The following is a 21,384-nucleotide window of genomic DNA, read 5'->3' as shown; positions in this document are numbered from 1 at the left end:
TCACTGCACTGCATCCCTCAACTTGGAAATTTTGCTTTGTAACCTGTTGAGGAAGTTGTGTCTGTGTGTGTGTGTGTGTGTGTGTGTGTGAGAGAGAGAGAGAGAGAGAGAGAAGTGCTTTAAATATGGCTGTAAAAGGTCCACTGAACCCATTTTGAAAAAAATGTTATCTTGCTTGGCTTTCCTCGGGTGGTATCAGAGTGCTCAGGTGATGATATAAGTGACAAAATCATATTGCATCGGTTTTATACAAAGGCAGCTGTATCCCATGTGTGGGAGGAACAAGAGCAAGTGAATGAGAAGTGAGGGTTCATTGGTATGAGGACCATATGCACTGGCTTTTCCAGGATAGCCCTGACATAGACATATTTAAAGTAGAGTACAGTTGAAAGGCTTTGATATATAAATTCACAATAATTGTTAATTTCTGTGAAGGAAATTATTGGTCAAAATTACTGCCATGAGTTTATTGCAGCACTTTGTAGAGCTATCCCTCTCTGGGGTTAAACATCTCTCCTCATTGCTTCTGCTTCTCAAATTGTTAGAGCAAAGGTATATTAGGATTCTTAGTGATGTGAAAGGTAATCCAGGGGCCACTTACTTTGTGTTATCTCACTTGTTCTATTTAAAAGACAGTCTTTACCAAATTCTAGTAATTCTCACCTTAAAGTATACTTTTACTTGGATATGCTTAAATTCCTGAATTTAAAGGTTTTTATACCTTGATTTTCTATTCCTTTCTTTAAATTAGAGCCATTTCAGGGGGTTTCAGAGAAGCAAAATTTCTTAAAGCACAGTCCTCATTGCACTTTAAGAAAAACTTGAGTTTTTCACCTCTGCATGGTTCTGCTGAATTACAGCATTTGCAGGTGGTAAATCTTTGTACTCCCTGAGGACAGCTGGTTTTCAAGTCAGATGATAATCTCTTACTGGAATTCCTACAGCGTATTTCATTTCTGGATTGGCATTTGAATTATAGAGTAAAAATTCAGCTCTAAACCTCTCATTCTTTGTTTGCATTTAGCAACATAGTACTCTCAAGGAACTTATCTAAGTATTCAGCAACTTCCTTTTCATGGCATTGACACAAAATGGACTCAAGTTATTCTGACCCAGGCCATTCCCAGTGACCTCTATAAATGATGTTTTTAGCTTTATATTTCTAAGGAGCCAAGTCAGCTTTTTAAAAGGCCCTGATAGATGTAACTCAGTCTGCTAGGCCAGACCTGGGGCCACTCTGGATCAGGATAATTATACCCTTTCTCAACATAGCTCTATCCTAGGCCTGATTTGAACTATTCTCTGGCAGGATGAAGCTGGACACTGTTCTCCAATCTGCCTTTATCTTAATGTCAGGCTATTTTTGCAAGCTCCTAATCCCAAACAGCTGTCTTGAAAATACAATATCATTTATTTATGCAATTGATAAAACAACTGAGTATAGCTATCTATAGGGACAGAGTTATAGAAGAGTGTAAGAGGCATATGATCTCTGCTTTTTGTTCTTCAGAAGCTTACAGTCTAATTGAAGCAGTAAGATTTACACTTATAAAACAGGCTGGTATGAAACAATGTCTTACTGGAAAGCAAAATAAGTGATTGGAACACTGAACATGAATGTTCAGAAGTCCCAAATTTGTAAAACAGTCTTAATTTTATTCTATCCAGTTATTTTGAAATCTCTGCATATGCTGAGGACCTGGCATATCTTTCAGTTTGCTTTTAGCACTGTGGAGCAACACATACACAACCAAAACAAAAAAACCCAAAATACCTATGTTAATACAGTATATGTAATCCCAGTGCATTGGGAGGCTGAGGTGGGTGGATGGCTTGAGCTCAGGAGTTCAAGACCAGCCTGGACAATGTGGTGAAACCCCATCTCTACCCAAAATACAAAAAATTAGCAAAACATGATGGTGTGCACTTGTGGTCCCAGCTACTTGGGAGGCTAAGATGGGAGGATCAGTTGAGCCTGGGAGACAGAGGTTGCCGTGAGCCGATATCATGCCACTGCACTCCCGCCTAGACAACATAGTGAGAGCCTGTCTAAAAAAATAAATACGTATGTGCAGATTTTGAGTTTGACAAGTATAGTCCCCAGGACAAGAGTGAATTGGAAAGAGGGATTTAAAATAGGGAACCCACTGAGATTCATCAGTGTAAAACTCCATCAAGTATTGGGAAAAATTAACTTTAAAAACAGACTTTTCTGACTGAGGGTTGATGGTGTCTTTTTAGATGAAAAATGAAGTAAATGTTAGAGCTCATTACAATTATTCAAGGTCTTGTGGAGCCAAGGGGCAGTTAGTATTGCCTAAGTCAACAAGATGTAAATGGAACAAACCGTGAGGTCAACAATAACTCAACATGGAGGCTTGTTCAGAGATCACCCATAAGGGAGGTCTTTTCAAGCCAAATGATTCCGGGAGCCTAAAATAGAACCATAATTAAGCAATAAGACGTGACAGGGGATAACATTTCTTAGTGATTATAGCATGCCTCAAGGGATAAGTCACTAGGCCAAAGGTTCAGATGAGGAGTGAAATAACCCTGCAATGTATAGTGTCACTACTGTTGGAGAAAGAGAAGGAAATGAATAATTGGAGTTAGAAGACTCATTTCATGAGCCATTACTTCAGTTGTTGGGTAATACTATCATGTGTATAGTACATGTGGCCATTAGTTGTATCCAGCATTCTGAAGCTGTGTATCTATGCCAGAGCTTTTACTAAATTTAAAACTACAGAATTAACTATATCATATCTGTAGCCAAGCAAAAACCAGGCAATTCAGACATAAGCTTGAAAATCAGTAGCCATAAATATGGAAGTACAGTCTGGTAAAATTATGATTATAGTTGCTTAGACCTGAAGCAACCATGTTGGGTCATTTCCCATACTATGGCTCATTCACCTCAGGTACCGTTCCCTCAGAAATTACCAGTAGACATAGCTCCAGTGTCAGATACAGCATCTCAAACTTTTTAGTCTGAGCCTTTCCTTCTCTACCACTATGCTGTTGGTGGAAGAGACGGAGGACCCTAGAGCTAGTGATCAACTAAACTCCACACTATGGTGGTGACAGATCTTTCACAGGGTGAGAGATAAGATGCCCAGTAGCCATACGGTAGAGTGAGAAATACCCAACTCTTGACAGAGGCCCTGGAAAGCCCTGCAGATAGAAGCAGGTATCTTATTGCTGTATTCCTTTCCATGTTTCTGTCTGAACACTTCAGAAGGTATAAAACAAAGAGGACAGGGTCTCCTGTGGTCCTGCTAGTCTCCCATGGCACAGAACAGGTCTGTATTCTCGACAAAGTCTAGGCAAACAATGACTTCTCTTAGCCTAAGCCCTCTTCCAGGGGACTAGTGCTCTTTCTCTCAGAATATGCTCTTTAGAGAAGATCTGAAGACAGTTACTTGAATCTTGAGGAAATTTTAAGTTAGTAGGTTGCTTCTCCCCAGAGTTTTGCATTTTAATGCAATGGAGTATTTTAAAGTAATGTATTTTAATTTGTGTAGTGTAAGTCTTAGCCCCCAGCTAAAGAAATGTCAAGCATCAGAGAGCAGGTGAGAGAACTGGGGAATGATGTACCTGGAGAGGACTTGAGGACATCCTAAAATTATATCCTAGTGTTTGAGCTGAGAAATGAGTCCCTGAAGCCTTTGCCTATGCTATGATAATCTCCATTGGAGGAAAATGACCCCAACCTGTCCTGTTCCTATTGCTAGTGCAGTGCAGTGGGCTGTTAGATAAGGGAAATTAACTCTGCCATTGTAGCCACATATATCTGTTGTTTATGGCTGCATAACAAACTACTGTATAACTTAGTGTCTTGAAACAATAACCACTTTTATTTGCTCATGATTCTGTGGGTCAGCAATTTGGTCTAGGTTCAGCTGGCAAGTTCTGCTGATCTTGCTGGAGATTACTCATGGGATTGTAGTAGTCAAGTGGCTTTCCTGGGGCTGGATGATCCAAGACAGCGTCATTCACATTCTGGCAGTTGGTAGTGCCTGTCACCTAGACATTTTTCTCCATTTAGTCTCTCAGTCTCAAGGAGCTAGCTCAGGCTTCTATTCATGGAGGTCCCAGTGTTCCAAGATGGCAGCAGTAGAAACTGCAGGGCTTTTTGATGTCACATCACATTACTTGCTGCAGTCTACTGATAAAAGCAAGTCACAAGACTGGCTGAGATTCAAGTGGTGAACAAACGGTCTTGACAACTTGATGGGAGGAACAGGAAAGTCACATTGCAAAGGGGTATAGGAATGAGAGGGAGTGATGTGATCTTTGCAAACAATTTACCACAGTCGGCTGCTTTGTTAACAATCATTTACATCCATTAGAGGGGCAAAAATGTACTCACCGCCTCCCCAAAAAGTCTCATCCATCCCATTCTGGTTTCAGATGTGGAGTCCAGGATTAATCATCTAATCAAGTCCAGATGTTAATGAAGCACCTCAGGTTTTAAACCTCCAGTGTGACTCTTCTTAATCTAAAAACTTATGAACTAAAATGAAAATTTACCTGTCCTCACTACACTTCAAAATATAGTGGTGAAGGGAACAGGATAGCTTCAGGAGGCATTCCCTTTCTGAAAGAAGAGGTATTGGGCATGGTGGTTCACACTTGTATTACCTGCACTTTGGGAGGCTGAGGCAGAAGAATCACTTAAGGCCAGGAGTTTGCCTGGGCAACATAGTGAGAACTCATCTCTACAAAAATTTTTTAAAATAATAAAACTATCCAGGCATAGTGGCACACACATATAGTCCTAGATACTCAGCAGGCTGAAGCAAGAGTATTGCTTGAGCCCATAATTTAAGGTTGCAGTGAGTTATGATTGTGCCACTGCAATCCAGCCTAGGTAACAGACTAAGATCCAGTCTGAAAAAATAAAATAAAAACAAAAAACATGCACACACACACAAAAGGAAGAACAGGAAGCAACTGGGAAGCATTCTGAAATTTCGCCTGGGACATGTTGCCAGGACTCTCTTTTCTGGAGATAGTGAGTATAATTTGGGCCTAATTCTGCTCTTTGGGAGTGGTTACCTATTTCCATGTTTTACGTAATTCTTGGTTCTGCACTCTGAGATACCTTTTTTTTTTAAAAAATCAATAAGGAATGATCCGTGTTTGCAACTTAGTAGCTTTCTCAGCCAGCTTCCCAACCATAAAAACTTTTGATGGTACTGAGGCCTCTTTTCGTTTTGTAAAGTCTCTTTGTCTTTTAGTTCAAGCAGGTGGTGCTTTTATCAATACATTCTTTTAAAATTTTGTAGGTTTTCTTTGAATCTGATATGGTTAGGAATTGTGTCTCCACCCAAATCTCATCTTGAATCAGAATCCTTATTTTCCCCATGCGTCTAAGGGGAGACCAAGTGGAGATAATTGGATCATGGGGGCATTTCTTCCCATGCTGTTCTTGTGAACAGTGAGTGAGTTCTCAGGAGATCTGATGGTTTTATAAGGGGCTCTTCCCATTTTGCTGGACACTTCTCTTTCCTGCTGCCTTGTCAAGAAAGTGCTTGCTTCCCCTTTACCTTCTGCCACGATTGTCAGTTTCCTGAATCCTCCCCATCCATGCTGAATTGTGAGTCAACTAAACCTCTTTCCTTTATAAATTATCCAGTCTTGGTCAGTTCTTTCTAATAGTATGAAAAGGGACTAATACAGAGTCTTAGTGGGGTTTATTCATAACCCCAAAGACATATTTATTTTAGACAGCTTGTGAAACAATACCTCTGCTGTGGACTGAGCTGTGTTATACCAATATTCATATGTTGAATCTCTAATCTGCCATATGACTGTATTTGGAGATAGGACCTGTAAGAAAGTAATTAAATTTAAATGCGGTCATAAGGGCTGGGTCTTGATCTATGGGATTAGTGTCCTTACAAAAAAAGGACAACACAGAGCTTATATGTACCTCCCCGCAACATGAGGACACAGTGAAAGGGTGGCCATCTGCAGGCCAGGAAAAGGGCCCTCAACAGAAAATGAATTGGCCAGAACCTTGATCTTAGATTTTCTAGCCTCCAGAACTGTGAGAAATAACTTTTTGTTGTTTAAGACACCCAGCCTGTGGTATTTTATTATGGTTGCCTATGCTGACTAATACAGCCACTAAGCCTCTTAGAAGCCCTTTTGTCTTGCTGAGAAGTTCAAGGCATCACCAGCTTAAATATTTTTGAGGTTCTAACAAAAGATCTTATAGTCACACCCTTGGTGTAACTTACCCTGAGCCTGTTTCTTACTTTCACAATCTACTAGCAGCTGGCAAGGCTAAGGATGAGAAACAGTTCTATTTTCCAACCCAGTAAGTCTTAACCCTCTCTGTTTTCTTTAAATTCTGCTTGCAAATGGAAACATTTTGGTATGTTTTTGTAGTCTCCCTTTCCTAGTACCTTATGATATGCATCTAGAAGCACTCAAATGATCAACATTCTGCCTAGAAATCTCCTTTGCCAGAAATTCATTAGGTACATTTTCTATTTCTGGGCAATATTTCTATTATCATGGGCAATATTTTTTTGCCAGTTGTTCCACCATTAGATAATGTGGGCTGCCCTCTTTCCATCTTTCCACAAGCAGTTTCCCCACTGCTTCTGCAGCTTCTGTTTGCTGCCTGGTCACAAAGCTGAAGACATATGTTTTAGATTTTTGTTACAACAGCATCTTGGTTCTAGGTACTAGTTCTTCCCCAAAACTCAATTGCTTACATAAAACTATACACCTAAAAAGTATGATTTCACTCTTTGAAAATCATGTCTCAACATGTCTTGAGGAAAAAGAGTCGCTTAAAAAAATAACCGTCTTATTTGCTCACCATTCTGTGCGTCAGCAAATTGGGCTAGGATCAAATGGGCAGTTTTTCTGTTCTATCCCCAGAATCAGAAGCAAATAAAATGGTGGTTCTTTAAAGACATTAAGACTTGAGTGTTTTTTAATGTAGCAATAAATAATTGATATGCCATAGTGGGTTGAATCAGGAACTCCAGCAAGTTCTTTGAGGTAGTGAAATATAGGCTGACCCAAAAGAGAAGCCAACCATCCTTAGAGTGATTAGCAGGAACTCCGCCCCATAGAGGTATGTGCCACATCTAAATGATGTCTAAACCATCTAATCAGAGTCTGTATTTGGGGAAGTATTCAGTGCAGAGTAGAGAGTTGTGAGTCTAACGTGCTCAGATTGCTGCCCGGAGGGTATCCAAGCTACTTTCCCAGAATGGCTCAAGGTCCTCGGTGTGTCTCAGGTCTGGTTGTTGGTTGTTATCTTTCCAGTCTAGTGGATATACCACTGGTACCCAGTACTCAATCCATACATCTTCATTATCCCTTAGACCAGACTGAAGGATTGGCTCTCTCTCTCAGCCACTTCTACACCCATTTCAAGGTCACAGAAAATATTAGGCTCACCTCCCTTACTACTCTGAGATTATAGAAAACTTTCTGAGGAAACCCTAGACTCTTCTGCTCTAGATGTGCCAGATAGCCCCTCTGATCCAATGCTGAGTATAGAGGATCTCTCTGAGTTTTGCCATCTCCCAGATTCCAACAAGGAAATAGGCCACAGGTCTCCTGATTCTTAGAACCTGAAAAACCCACACACAGGCCAAAGCTCAACAAGGGAAGGGGCAGAAGAAGAGTGCAGGAGCCCCTTCCCAGGAACTCAGCAGCATCTAACCATCTTGCTTTATCTTAGAATCTCCTCTTGTATCCCAGCCAGGGGAATTTTTATCATACGAGGGCAAGGGAAAAAAATTGGCTCAAATTAATCAAATCTTCTTCTTCCAAATCTTTTTTGTCTGAAGCCTGAAGCTCAGCTTTTTAAATCCCAAAGCCAAGAATTTGTCTCTTTTGTTCTCTGGTTCTGCTGTGACAACCCTCCCTTGAGGCAAAGAATGACTCATGGTCTAGCTGCCCGGATGGGGGAGGGTCAGTGGTAACAGGAAATCACGGGGAAAACACATTGGTTAATAACATCAAAATATTATCCTGCTACACTAGAATTAATATTCTCTTCATTATTCTCTGTTAAATAGAGATGAACTTGTCTTTCTCCTTTCTCACAAAGCCTTCCTCATTAGATAGGGTTCTTTGGGATGTAAGTAATAGAAATCAATTCATTCTTGCCCATCCCTTCCCTCAGAGAAAATGTAATGCAGGTGCTAGGAGAAGGAGTGGAAAGGACTGGAGTCTAAGAAATGTGATCATGCTTCGTGAAAGCAGCAAAGCTGCGGATTTCTGTCAGAACCATGCTTCCTCTGGTTTGTTTTTCTTTTCATGTTGGCTTTATTCATTCTGTTGTAAGTAAAAGTTAGATGCTGTGAAAGAAATAGCACTGGAAGATATGTCCTCTCAGCAAGGCAGTTTACTTTTACAGAAGGATGTGAGGTGCATGGGACGGAGCAATGATGGCTTATGCCTGACAGGGGAGGGGGGTGGGGTCGTCCCTACTGCTGTGTGGTCCCCTATTGGCTAGGGTTAGACCTACAAGCTAGACTAATCTGGATTGGCTATTTTAGAGTAGGGGTCTGAGCTGGAGTGGCAGGTTGGGTGTTTTGGCGGGAAGGACGGTTACAGGCATGTCAGAGCAGATAGATCAGGTGGCCAGGGGTGATCAGGTAACCAGTGTGAGTCAGGATGGAGTGGGGGGAGCAGATGTGAACTACTGATTAGAACCTGTGGAGAAGGTTGTTTACTAGAATTACGAGGAAGTGAAGCCTTAAAATAGAGAATTACAGAATAAGAGAGCTGAACATACTGACATACTGATTCTTTGAAGAGAAACATGAGGTTCACTATAACAATAGTCTTCATGGCTTTTCTCTCCTCTGTAGAAAGGCCTAAATTTGTGCTCCTCCTCCTACCATGCTGAGACTGAAATCTCTTGCTCTGATATTTGTATTCTAATGGATCTTCTGATTGGGCCAAGATAGTCAATAATCAATTAACTGTAGCTGAAAGAGCCCTTGTAGGGAAGGATAGGATCCCATTTTAGAAAATGGCTATTAAGTACCCACCACCGATGAAGGAAAGAAAAAGTGGAGGCTGGGCAGGCAACCCCTTAAATATTGAGCTTACCATTCTTTGGGTGGAAGTGATTTCATATTTATTGAACTACTCTGGCAGCTTATCTATACATACCACATTTATACTGCTTATTTTATAGCCATTTATGGGTATATCTCTCCCTTGTAAGAGTCCACCAGCAAATAGCGTGCAAGAACTTAGTTCTCTTTCTCCACAAAGGCAAACACAGTGCCCTGCACACAACAGGTATTCAAAAGTGTGCACTGAATGATCAAATTAGTCAATGAATGGGAAGGAAGAGTTAATAATCCCGAGCAACCAATGGGCACTATGAAAGGAGAAATGCAAGGCAAAATTTTTATGGCAGGTGTCATTTTGCAAAAAAAAATCCAAAAACTTCAATTATGCAGCATACACAGGCTTTTTCTCTTGGTAAGGAAAGAGTTAAGAGGTTTTACACTGTGTTCATGGACTTCTGACATGATATAAAACACTACAATTTTGGCTTTCCCATTTTAGCTGACATAGTTTAAGTTGATGAATATTTTGATTTGTGCCAGTCTCAGGCAGTTTTAAATGCTATCCCTGCAGGAGTCAAGAAGTCCAGTCATAATCATAACAATATGCTTGTCAGTCAAAAGCACCGGAAGACTGTTTAGGTGCAAAGAGAGCATTTTCCCCTGAAAGGAAACGGGGCAATTGAAATCACCTACTTTTCAAGGTATTGAAGTCAAAACTGTTACCAGCTTCATGGTGTGAAAATCCAGGTCTGGGCACCCTCTTGGTCAGACTCCAGTATGTCCCGAGGCTATCCAGCCAGAAAAAGTTACAATCTGAAGTTCAGAAGAAATTAGACTAAAGGAAAAGCACAGCGATCAAGGTTGATTTCCCCATCATTATTTGCAGGTCACTATTTCAGCAGGGAATGTATAATGAATTCTCTTCCATCTTTGCAGTCAAAGCACCTTGGGATAAATTTGCAGAGCCAGCTAAATCAGAGCATTCATGCAATTACACAGGATCTGGGCAGAAGAAAATGATTTTATTTTTCCTGAACAGACTGAGCAAATAATACTTGAAGAATTGACCTAAAGGTTATACCACAAGAACTGTTTGTACTATAGCAGGCAGAATTTAAAAATCCATATAGAATTGGGTTCATTAGAAAAAGGAGAGAAGCCAGAAACCAGTGTGGGAGAAAGAAAGAAAGGAACAAGTTAGAGCAAAGGATTTCAAAACTGGACTCTGACCAAAATTATTCAGATCTTCGAGTATGTTGATGTCAGGACCTTCTTTTTTCAATGTTAGTGTGACTTTAACAATTCCAGCTGCTTAACAAATTTACTCAGCAACTTTACCCCACCAGAAGAAAATTAAAACACAAATCTGGTATGTCCCTTCAAATTTTATTGCATCGATAGCAGGGGTTTTTTTTTTTCCATCAATGGTAGTTTTTTTTTCACGGAAATGAAGTAGTTAAATTGAAAGTTACTATAATAGAAAGTACACCTTTCACCCCCAAAGAATTTCATACACCCCATGCTGATATCAAAAGAATCTCCTCATGGGAAAGTACCATGTGGAAAGCAGAGAGTAACAAAAATCTGGTGTTCAGAGTCCACTGGGAGCCACAGACAAATATGAAACAATGACTTCATGTAGTAGATAAATTTCTTAAATTCTTCAACCCACTTTATTGGCTTAATACTCATGTATCCAGTTGTATGAACAGCAAGCCTGCCCAAAAAAGAATCTGATGGATATTAAAAAAATATATCCAGGGTGAAAATTTAATATGCTGGTCATTTGTCCATCCATTTATAAATGTTCTTATTATTCTTGAAGTCATCTAAAAATGTGTCCAAGATTATCCTCTGTTTCACAAATAATTAAATGGTAACTTTGAAATAGGAACATCTTTTAGTAGTAATAGAGCAGGAGGACATTTACTGTTATAATGTCTAAGTCCCATCTTCCACATTCTCTACTGCCCCAGGATGCAGTTCAAACCCTGGTGTTTAAGACACACCACAATTTGTCCTAGACCCTTCTCTTTGGCTGTCTCCCTATTCTCCCGTGAGACCATGTCTTTTCATTTAAGCTGTTTCTACTCATTGTTCCTGAATGGGCCATGCACATATCTGTCTGTGCACTGTTGTGTACCCTGTTTTATCTCTTCTTTTGTCAAAGCTCCATCTGTACTTCAGACTCAGGGCCTCCATGTAATTCTCCTGGGCTGCCTCAGGCCTTTGCCAGGCATCACTCATCTGGGTTCTTCTCGATTGGCAGTAACCCTAGTCTGTCTTGTCCTATAGGTATCTCTTAGGATTTCATTAATCTGTAACGACCATGCGGTATAATAAAAAGTATAAAGGCTTTGAAGTCAGGCAGATTTGGTTTGAAATCCAGGCTTTTTCCCTAATAAACTAATCATGTAAACTATTTGCAGTTTTATTATCTCATGTGTAAACTGGGAATAATATTATCTAGTTTAGAGAGTTCTTGGGAGTGTCAAATAAAGTTACATACACAAATGCCTAGGGTTTGTACTACAAAGTAAGTCAGTTGGGTTTTGTCTGTTGTGTTCACTGCTCTATCTTTGGCAACTAGAAGAATTCCTAGCACATAGTAGATATTCAGTATATGCCTACTGAAAGCATTAAAGACTATTTGATACTCAATAAGTAGTGGTTTTCTTCTCTTTTCCCCACCTCCACTAGTTTGCAATTCTTTGCAGGACAGGCCTTATGCATACATCTCTTGGGATTTCACTGTAAGAAGATTTGATAAATGTTTTCTCACAAGTCCTTGGTCTTCCTACTTACTAGACAACTTTCAATAGCGTGGAAAGATCCATTTACCATAGCAGTTGAACCATTTGTCTATGAACCTCAATTGCTCCTCCCTACTGATATAAGCAGTAGCAGAGTAAAAATAATGATCTTAAGAAAAATGAGGAGTAAAAATAAGACATTTTAAAAATATGAAATATTGATTAACATTTCCACCTGCCTGGCATGCTGAATATACCATAAAACTCAAAAAGAGAAGTCAAACTATCAATAATAAAGTTACTGAGGAAGAAAAAAAAGAAGGTAAAGAGGGAGGAAGGAATAGAAGAAAAGAAGGAAGAGGGAGATAGGGAGGGAAGGACAGAAAAAGGGAAAGAGATAAAAATTAGGAAACAAAGTCATAAACATATTGCTTTGCCTCAGGTTGCCTGTCATGTTTGTTCCCAGGCCTCTCATGACTATTCTGGCTCAGGCTGTGAACAGCCTCAGAGGATTCTGAAATCCCAAAAGGATAGTGATATTTAAAGTCAGTAATCTTCTAACAGAATCTCTCAGAAACTATGCCAAGCCCCCATACCATCAGCATTGTCTCTCTGTTTCTATACAAATAAGAAATTACATGTGAGAGCCTAAAAGATCTCTTTTTTATTTGAATCCAAGAATTTCTCCAGATTTAAAAAAATCAAGTTCTCCAAAGAAGAGGCTATGATTGTCTTGCAGCAGAGAGAGAGTCAAGAGCAGATAGGACAGGCTTTCTGCTGGCATAATGGAAACCATGTGTACTGTACCATTATGGATTTCTAATGCTCCATTGAGGTGGGTACCTGTTGCTTTGAAAAAAAAAAAAAAAAAAACAGCCATTTCTACCCTCATTTCTCCTGATTTATGCTCCAGCTGCAGAAGGCCCAGACAAGTTTGGAAAAGATTTGGTAACTAGAGAAGTGACAGGGGGTGAGAAAGTATTTTTTGTCAAAGACTGCACACTTGACTCTCACTTTAAATCCTTGCCTTGGGCGATGTGTGAGTTACAGAGTTTAAATCGTGTTATTAGTATAAGTCAGATTGAGGGTGAAAGACTACATAGCTTTATGAATTAGGACTGGATTGTTTTGGTTAAAACATTTTCTAGGTTGGTCAAACATAAATCAGTCCTAATGAGGCACCTGTGATTATAGGCAGGTCTAATACTCCTCACTACTCTCTGCCCAATCTCATTCCTCTCCTATTTGCATTTTATTCTAACCCAAAAAGCAATGAGAATTAAAAAGAAAAAAAAGCATGTTGTACTTGGCCCAAAAGAGATTAGAAGAGTCCAGGATTGCATAAGTATAGAGCAAAGGGCACAGGTGACTGAATGAGTCTTAGCAAAGAAGCTAGGTTCAGGAAGCATCAGATGGTGGACACAGGAGAGCTTTCCATCAGACATCAGGGAATGGAAGTCCTACATTTCAGTGTAATGTCCAAGAATTTGCATCATCTGTCACCTGGCCACGGCATTCCACCCTTTCCCACAGGGGGCCTCCATGACTACACACATAGGCTGCCTACCTGGAGGAGTCTCATCTTTCTTATTCTTTGGTCTACAAATCTTTGTTCAGGAGGTTTTAGTTTCTCATCTTTTCAGATGACTCTTGTCTATTTGTGGAAAAACTTCATAGTTGTTTTCTTATTAAACCTTGGGTTTTAATATTATTTCTTCATGGTTGTATTATTCTTTATTGGTATATAATGAAACATGGTTTTACCTTTGAATCACTGCTCTATTTCCATTAGCAAATGACTTTCTTCTTTAAGTTCTATTAGAAACAGAATAACAACACTGAAAAAGACACCAGAGTTATTTTGCCCCTTTGCACACCTTGTAAACTGCTCAAACAGACTTGAAACCTTTTGTCTACCAAATCCAATGGTCTTGGAAAAAAGCAGTATGTGTGGCTCTTTCCGGTCTTTTATCTGCATTTTAAAACTAGATTGGTTGGAGAAATTTGGCAGAACAAAAACAACTTCAGTCTGTAGCTCCCAGCAAGACCAACACAGAAGGCAGATGATTTCTGCATTTCCAACTAAGGTACCCAGTTCATTTCACAGGACTGGTTAGATAGTGGGTACAGCCCACAAAGGGCGAGCCCAAGCAGGGTGGGGCATCACCTCACCCAGGAAGCACTAGGGGTTGGGGAACTCCCTGTCCTATCCAAGGGAATCCACGAGGGACTGTGCTGAGAGGGACGGTGCTACCTGGCTCAGATACTATGCTTTTCCCATGGTCTTCACAACCCACCGACCAGGAGATTCCTTCAGGTGCCAACACCACCAGGGCTTCCCTGGGCTTGAAGCACAAAACTGGGCAGCCATTTGGGCTGACAATAATCTAGCTGCAGGAGTTTCGTTTCTTACCCGAGTGGCACCTGGAACACAGATGAGACAGAACCATTCAGTCCCCTGGAAAGGGGGCTGAAGCCAGAAAGTGGTCTTGCTCAGTGGATCCCATGCCCATGGAGCCCAGCAAGCTAAGATCCACTGGCTGGAAATTCTTGCTGCCAGCACAGCAGTCTGAAGTCGACCTGGGATGCTCAAGCTTGGTGGGGAGAGAGGAATCTGCCATAACTGAGACTTAAGTAGGTGGTTTCCCCTCACAGTGTAAACAAAGCCACCAGGAAGTGCAGTTGGAGTGGAGCTAACCTCAGCACCACAAAGCAGCAGTAGCCAGACTGTCTCTCTGGATTCCTTTTCTCTGGGCAGGCCATCTCTGAAAGAAAGGCAGAAGCCCCAGTCAGGGGCTTATAGATAAAACTCCCATCTCCCTGGGACAGAGCACCTGGGGGAGGGGGCAGATGTGGATGCAGCTTCAGCAGACATAAATGTTCCTGCCTGCTGACTCCGGATAGAGCAGCAGATCTCCAAGCATGGTGCTCAAGCTCTGCTAAGGGACACACTGACTCCTCAAGTGAGTCCAAGACCCCCATGCTCCCTGACTGAGAGACACCTCCCAGCAAGGATTGACAGACACCCCATACAGGAAAGCTCCAGCTGGCATCTGGTGGGTGCTCCTCTGGGACGAAGCTTCCAGAGGAAGGAGCAGGCAGCAATCTTTGCTGTTCTGTAGCCTCTGCTGGTGATACCCAGGCAAACAGGGTCTGAAGTGGACTCCAGCAAAATCCAGCAGACCTGCAGAAGAGGGGCCTGACTGTTAGAGAAAAGCTAACAAACAGAAAGCAATAGCATCAATATCAACAAAAAGACCACACAAAAACTCCATCCAGAGGTCACCAACAGCAAAGACCAAAGGTAGATAAATCCATGAAGATGAGGAAAAACCAGTGCAAAAAGGTTGAAAATTCCAAAAGCCAGGACACCTCTTCTCCTCCAAAGAATCACAACTCCTCACCAGCAAGGGAACCAAACTGGAGAGAGAATGAGTTTGACAAATTGACAGAAGTAGGCTTTGGAAGGTGGGTAATAACAAATTCCTCCAAGCTAAACAAGCAGGTTCTAACCCAATGCAAGAAAGCTAAGAACTTGATAAAAGGTTAGAGGAATTATTAATTCAAATAACCAGTTTAGTTAAGAACATAAATTACCTGATGGAGCTGAAAAACACAGTACAAGAACTTTATGAAGCATATCTAAGTATCAACAGCCAAATCCATCAAGTAGAAGAAAGGATATCAGAGATTGAAGATCAACTCAATGAAATAAAGCAAGAAGACAAGATTAGAGAAAAAAGAGTGAAAAGAAATGAACAAAGCCCCTGTAAAAACCAGCCACTGCAAAAACAAACCAAAATGTAAAGACCTTGACACTATGAAGAAACTGCAACTAATCAACTAATGAGCAAACTAACCGGTTGTATCATAATGACAGGATCAAATTCACACATCTATCAACTAATGAGCAAAATAATGAAATAAAGCAAGAAGACAAGATTAGAGAAAAAAGAGTGAAAAGAAATGAACAAAGCCCCTGTATAAACCAGCCACTGCAAAAACAAACCAAAATGTAAAGACCTTGACACTATGAAGAAACTGTATCAACTAATGAGCAAAATAACCAGTAGTATAATGACAGGATCAAATTCACACATAACAATATTAACATTAAATGTAAATGAGCTAAATGCTCCAATTGAAAGGCACAGACTGGCAAATCTCCGACTCCTTTAAAGAGAGGCAAAAAGGATGGCTAAATGTAAATAAACTAAAATAAAAGTCACACATTTAGGGGGATGGGATTGCTTAGCTCACATAGTGGAATGAAAATTAGTTTTTGTTTGGGTCATTTTCGTATGTTTTATTGTTACGGTTTTAAGTTCTCCATGGTTAGAGCTCAAGTAATTTTCTTCTTTTCTATTATCAGTTGCTGGCACGCTGATAGAGATTTGGTTTCATTCTAATGTTTGGAGAAAAAGATCTTCTTTTTCCATATTCAAAGATAAAAATATCTGCCCGCTAAAGAGATTGTCAATGCCAGGGCCAGGTTCCTTTTCAAGAATTTCCTTCCTGGACTTGGCCCTTCAACTCCCAAAATAACAGTTGTTTTTCAGCTTTTCAGAACTCAAAATATTTACCAACAGTGTTTAGTTTTATGATATTGCACCCCTTCTTTGGCCTGTTGTGGTAGTTACATCAGACTGACTGACACTGAGCTTGGGAAAAGCCAGAAGAAAACCTCTGTGGGCAGAGGAGAGAAGGAGAGAATAAGCAAGAATGAGGAACAATCCTTGACCATTTGACATGCACATACACATCAGAATTTCAAAAGCGGCCACAAACCCTGAGTATCCAGAGAGAAATATTATCAGTTGAAACACTCACACTTTCACACTTGGATCTTTCTTAGAATATGATTCCTTTTAGCAAAAACCCTTTGTCATTGCCTATTTCAAAACTAACTTGTTGCCATTTGATAAGTAGAAAACAGCAATAAACACCTTCCAATGAAAAAGCACCTTATTGGGAGCAGTGCATACTATTTGTTTTTGGCTAGGATTCATTTTAAAAAAACGCAACAGAGTTTGATCTTTAAAAACCTGTTAGTGTTGGCTGCTAATGGCTCACTGGTGATTCTCTCTCCAGGAGTTTCTCTAGGATAAAGAGTGGCCTTGCCAAAGGTTGCTCCCCCTTGGGAGGAGGGAAGGCAGGTAGCAACCACAGATGAATAGTTATGTGGGTGGAAAGGACTGACCCCCTTGCCTCAGCTGGGATGAGATAGGGGCCAGAATTCCCCATGGGATCTGCTGAGGTCTTTGTTGTGACTGCATCACATCTAACCTCTCACTGTGTCCAGTCCTGCTTTCAGGACAGTTGTTGCCCTTAAACATATCCCTCAATAAACTATTATATACATTTCCATTTTAGAGTTTTTTTCCTGGTAAACCTGACCTATGAAAGCCTTCTGAGTCTGGAATGCACAGTAAAACAAACACAAACCAACCAACCAACCAACCAGCCAAACAAACATTAAAAAATAAAACCCAACAATCTAAAGGCCAGGACACAGAAAAAAATTAAAAACTGAAAAAAAAAAAAAAAAAAAAAACAGATCTGCCCCATCATTTCAACACAGTAGCTCTAGTATTCTACAAAGATATCCAAAAGTGACACTCAATACAAATGGAACCCCATAAATCAGGATTTTACTCTTAGAATCAAAGTGAATGTTAAAGAGTCTTTTCACCAATCCCACCTCGTCCACTTCCATGTTAGTTTAAAAGATAAATGAAGCTTAGAAAAAGTGACTATCTTGGCCATGGTCACCCAGCTATTTGAAAGATTAGGACTCAGTGCTGAATCCAAGACATCACTATAAAACATAGCACAGGTCATATCAAACTTTGAATTTTGTTAAGTTAAAAATGCTTTTATGATGCATACTTTGTGCAAGAAAGTACTTAAGCCAGAAATGCTAGGTTCTCCCATCCCAATTTTGGAGTTAGTAATATATAACTACTACCTTTAAAAATATAATAAAAGAACTCTTGGCCGGGTGCAATGGCTCATGCCAGTAATCCCAGCACTTTGGGAGGCCAAGGTGGTACCTGAAGTCAGGAGTTTGAGAGCAGACTGGCCAACATTGCAAAACCCCATCTCTACTGAAAAAATTAAAAAATTAGCTAGGCATGGTGGTGCATGCTACTCGGGAGGCTGAGACAGGAGAATCGCTTGAACCGAAAGATGGAGGTTGCAGTGAGCCAAGATCATGCCACTCACTGTACTCCAGCCTGCATGACAGAACAAGATTCCATCTCAAAAAAATAAAAAAGAACTCTTAAATGTCATACGTAGAAACAAATATTATCTCTGCTTGAACTGAATCATGCTTGACTTCATTTATTTTAACCAAGTAGTGGCTATTATACATTCATTTGAAAGTTTTCACAGTTTTAAGCAATATGTCTCTCTTTCTCCTATCCTGTGCTAATTTAAATTTAAATTTCACCACATTACATAATAAATTGTTTATTTTGCTTAAAAGGAACCATTTCAAGTATGCCTTACAGAGCCCTGAGAGCTCTTTTTCCCTCCAATCCAATTAGCTTGGTTTACAAATGGGGATCTCGAAAACTGAAAGATGATTCAGTCACAGAAGGGAAAATCTTTCCCTCCATGATTCTGATCCATTACTCCCCCCATGCACAAAACCCCTGTCCTCTATCAAGAGGTTAAAGAACCATGGCCTTCTGTTTCATGAGATGGATTAACATTGCTGGGCTGCTGGGAAGGAGAAAGGACTTTCCAAGCTGTAACACGCTGGATGTGTTGAGAGTGCATGGTAATGTAACACCATATTTTTTAATACAACTGACAGTCTGTCTTGAGATTTAAGTGTTTTTTGACGGTTTTTATGCACCTGTTAATTCAAAGCTCTTAACATATGCCAGTTAAAAAGAGCCAGGCACTAAAACATCTAGCTTTAGAGGCTAAATGTGGCTCAGCTGCAATCCCAGGCAGGCATGCAGGCAGGCAGGCAGGCAGGCAGAGGCAGGCAGGCAGGCAGGCAGAGGCAGGCAGGCTGGCAGAGGCAGGCAGGCTGACGGAAACAATTCCTTCCTCCAAGATGGAAATCAGCTGTAGCTGCCTCTCTGCAATCTGAACAAACCATTTTCTAGGTGGGGTGGTTGGAAACACCATTTGATTTTTCAAGGAACAGTTACCAGGACCAACTCAGGTCTTCGGTATGTTTGGTTACTCTGGATAGTGTTCTGTTGTGTTCAGATGGAGAATCCGGATTTGGAAAGACATTTATGTTCATCATGGATGCTCAAGGTGGTACTTGAGCCTCCTTGGGCCTTGAGTCTGTTTCTTATAGCTCTCCATCTGTCCTCTGCTCCCTGTCATCCCTCCACACCTACCCACACCCAGAAAAAGTGCCCAAATTTTTTCAACGCTGTCTTCATTGTTTTTAAGGAAGAAGGCCATGCATTTGCCTATAACACAGAGCAATATTACTGGTATATAAGAAATAATTTTTATGAACATTACATTAGGATGATTAAGGGATATTCCTTTTAGCACTAGCCTCTGGCCAAAAGATAAATATCTCTCCACTTGTTCTCAGGACCTCATAGTCAAAGCCTTAAAGCAGGATAGAATGGAAGCTGAATAAGCATTTGCTTTTATTCGTTGAGACAATCTGGAGCAAGGTGTGGACTTGATAGATTTCAAACATCTGGTACATTCCACTTTTGGGGTTCCAGAACAATGCCGTTCAACAGAAATACAATGCAAGTTGCAAATGTAAGCCATACATGTAATTTTAAAATTTCTAGTAGCCACATTTTGAAAAGTAAAAAGAAATAGGTGGAGATAATTTTACCATGTATTTATTTAACTCATATCCAAATATTATCATTTCAATGTGTAATCAATTAATTATGTCTCTTACATTCTTTTTTTTTTTATATTAAGTCTTTGAATTCCAGGGACTATTTTGCACTTACAGAACATCTCAGTGTGAACTAGCCACATTTCAAGTTCTTGACAGCCACATATAGCAAGGGCAGTTCTAAAATGTCAGCCATGAAAACATTCCAACAAATGAAAAATAATGCTTAACGACTCCGAGGAATATTACTAGAAACCAGATAATGGCTAGGAGACTTGCAGAGAATTCAGCAGCTTTTTCTTTTCTTTTACCCATATGGCAACACATTTTTCCCCCATACAATTGTTTAAATGTTCTTCTTGGCTTTACACTGAGGATTATCAGAGTCAAAGTAAAGAACTATAGAAAAACAAGAGTTATTAAAAAGTGACATGAGCCACCTCGCACATGGACAAATGAGTTTTGTGTCATCACAGGATTTGAGCAGAGTCTAAGTGATATTCCGTAGCGATGATGCTATGATGGATTCTGTACTATGTGATTGAGTAACATAAGGCAGTATATACACAGCAATTAAGAGCTTGGGATTTAGCCAAGAGGACCTGCATTTGAGTCTCATCTCCATTATTTGTATAGTGGAAAATTTTTTTACCATTTTGAATCTTTCATTCCCTCACTTGTACAACAGAAATAACTACGTAACATTGTAATGAGAATAATGTCACGAGAATAACATAAATAATGTAATGAGAATAACATTGTAAATGAAATAATTTATCTATAACTCACACCACAATGCTAAAAAATATTATAGTATGATGATGATTATTACAGCACAAAAACTGTACCAAATATGGATATTTGGTACTAAAGGTAAATTTCAGAGTAAGACATTGTTTATCATGTCTCCTATAACTTCTACAATTACATGACTCTCTTGTGATCTGATACAACTAGTTATGGTATAGCAAGACCATCAATTATCAAAGACAGCTGAGAATTGGACATTAGAATGATTTGCAACAAAATTGTTCACTGCAAAAATTATTGTTTTGTTTTTAAGGTAGAAGAAACAACTAACTTTTATTCAGTGTCAAGTTTTGTTTTGTTTTAATGTTACCAAGCACTTTCTGAATCTTATCTTAAAACTCCCTTGATGTGGTGTTCATTTTAGAGGTATGAAAATTGAAGTTCAGGGAAGTCAAGGAACACACAGCTAATATATCATGTAGTTAATTCCTGAATCCAGATCTGTCTGACTTTAATGCTCGTGCTATTTCCACTATACAGGAGGAGCCAGATTTGATTTTCATGTATCCAGAACTTTCAATCAGTAGTAGAAACAGATAGAAATGGTATTTCAGTCAATACTACACTGCAGACATTATGGCTCACTGTGCTTCAGATGATGCATGCCTTCAGCTATCACTGTCTACCCCAGAAAAGGGATTAGTGCGGTATCCACAGATCATCACTGTTGTGCACATCACATCTGCTTCAACTTTGTCTTCTAACTGCACCACTCAGAGTTTTAGCCCTTCGAGGAGCTCACTTCTGATGTAAAAAATACTGGAAATGGGGACACAAATAGAACATGTATTTCAAGAGACTTCTCTCAAAGGCACAGAGAACTCAGACACTACACAAATATTCTCAGGGGCAGAATGGCAGTTACCCTGGACGTGGGAGCCATCAACTTTCCAGGCGTGCCTGTCCTAACACAACT

At 40.0% G+C, this 21,384-nt stretch overlaps 1 long non-coding RNA gene across 1 annotated transcript in view; it reads right to left on the bottom strand.

The window, feature by feature from the left end:
* Positions 1-21,384, bottom strand: part of LOC144580264 (uncharacterized) — an 88,598-nt gene that overhangs the window by 14,630 nt on the left and 52,584 nt on the right. The gene's annotated exons all lie outside the window — the stretch shown is intronic.

Source organism: Callithrix jacchus, chromosome 18 (genome assembly GCF_049354715.1).
Source record: "Callithrix jacchus isolate 240 chromosome 18, calJac240_pri, whole genome shotgun sequence".
NCBI classification, from domain to species: Eukaryota; Metazoa; Chordata; class Mammalia; order Primates; family Cebidae; genus Callithrix; species Callithrix jacchus.
Note: the sequence above shows the minus strand (reverse complement) of the source record. Positions and strands in the feature narration are given on the sequence as shown.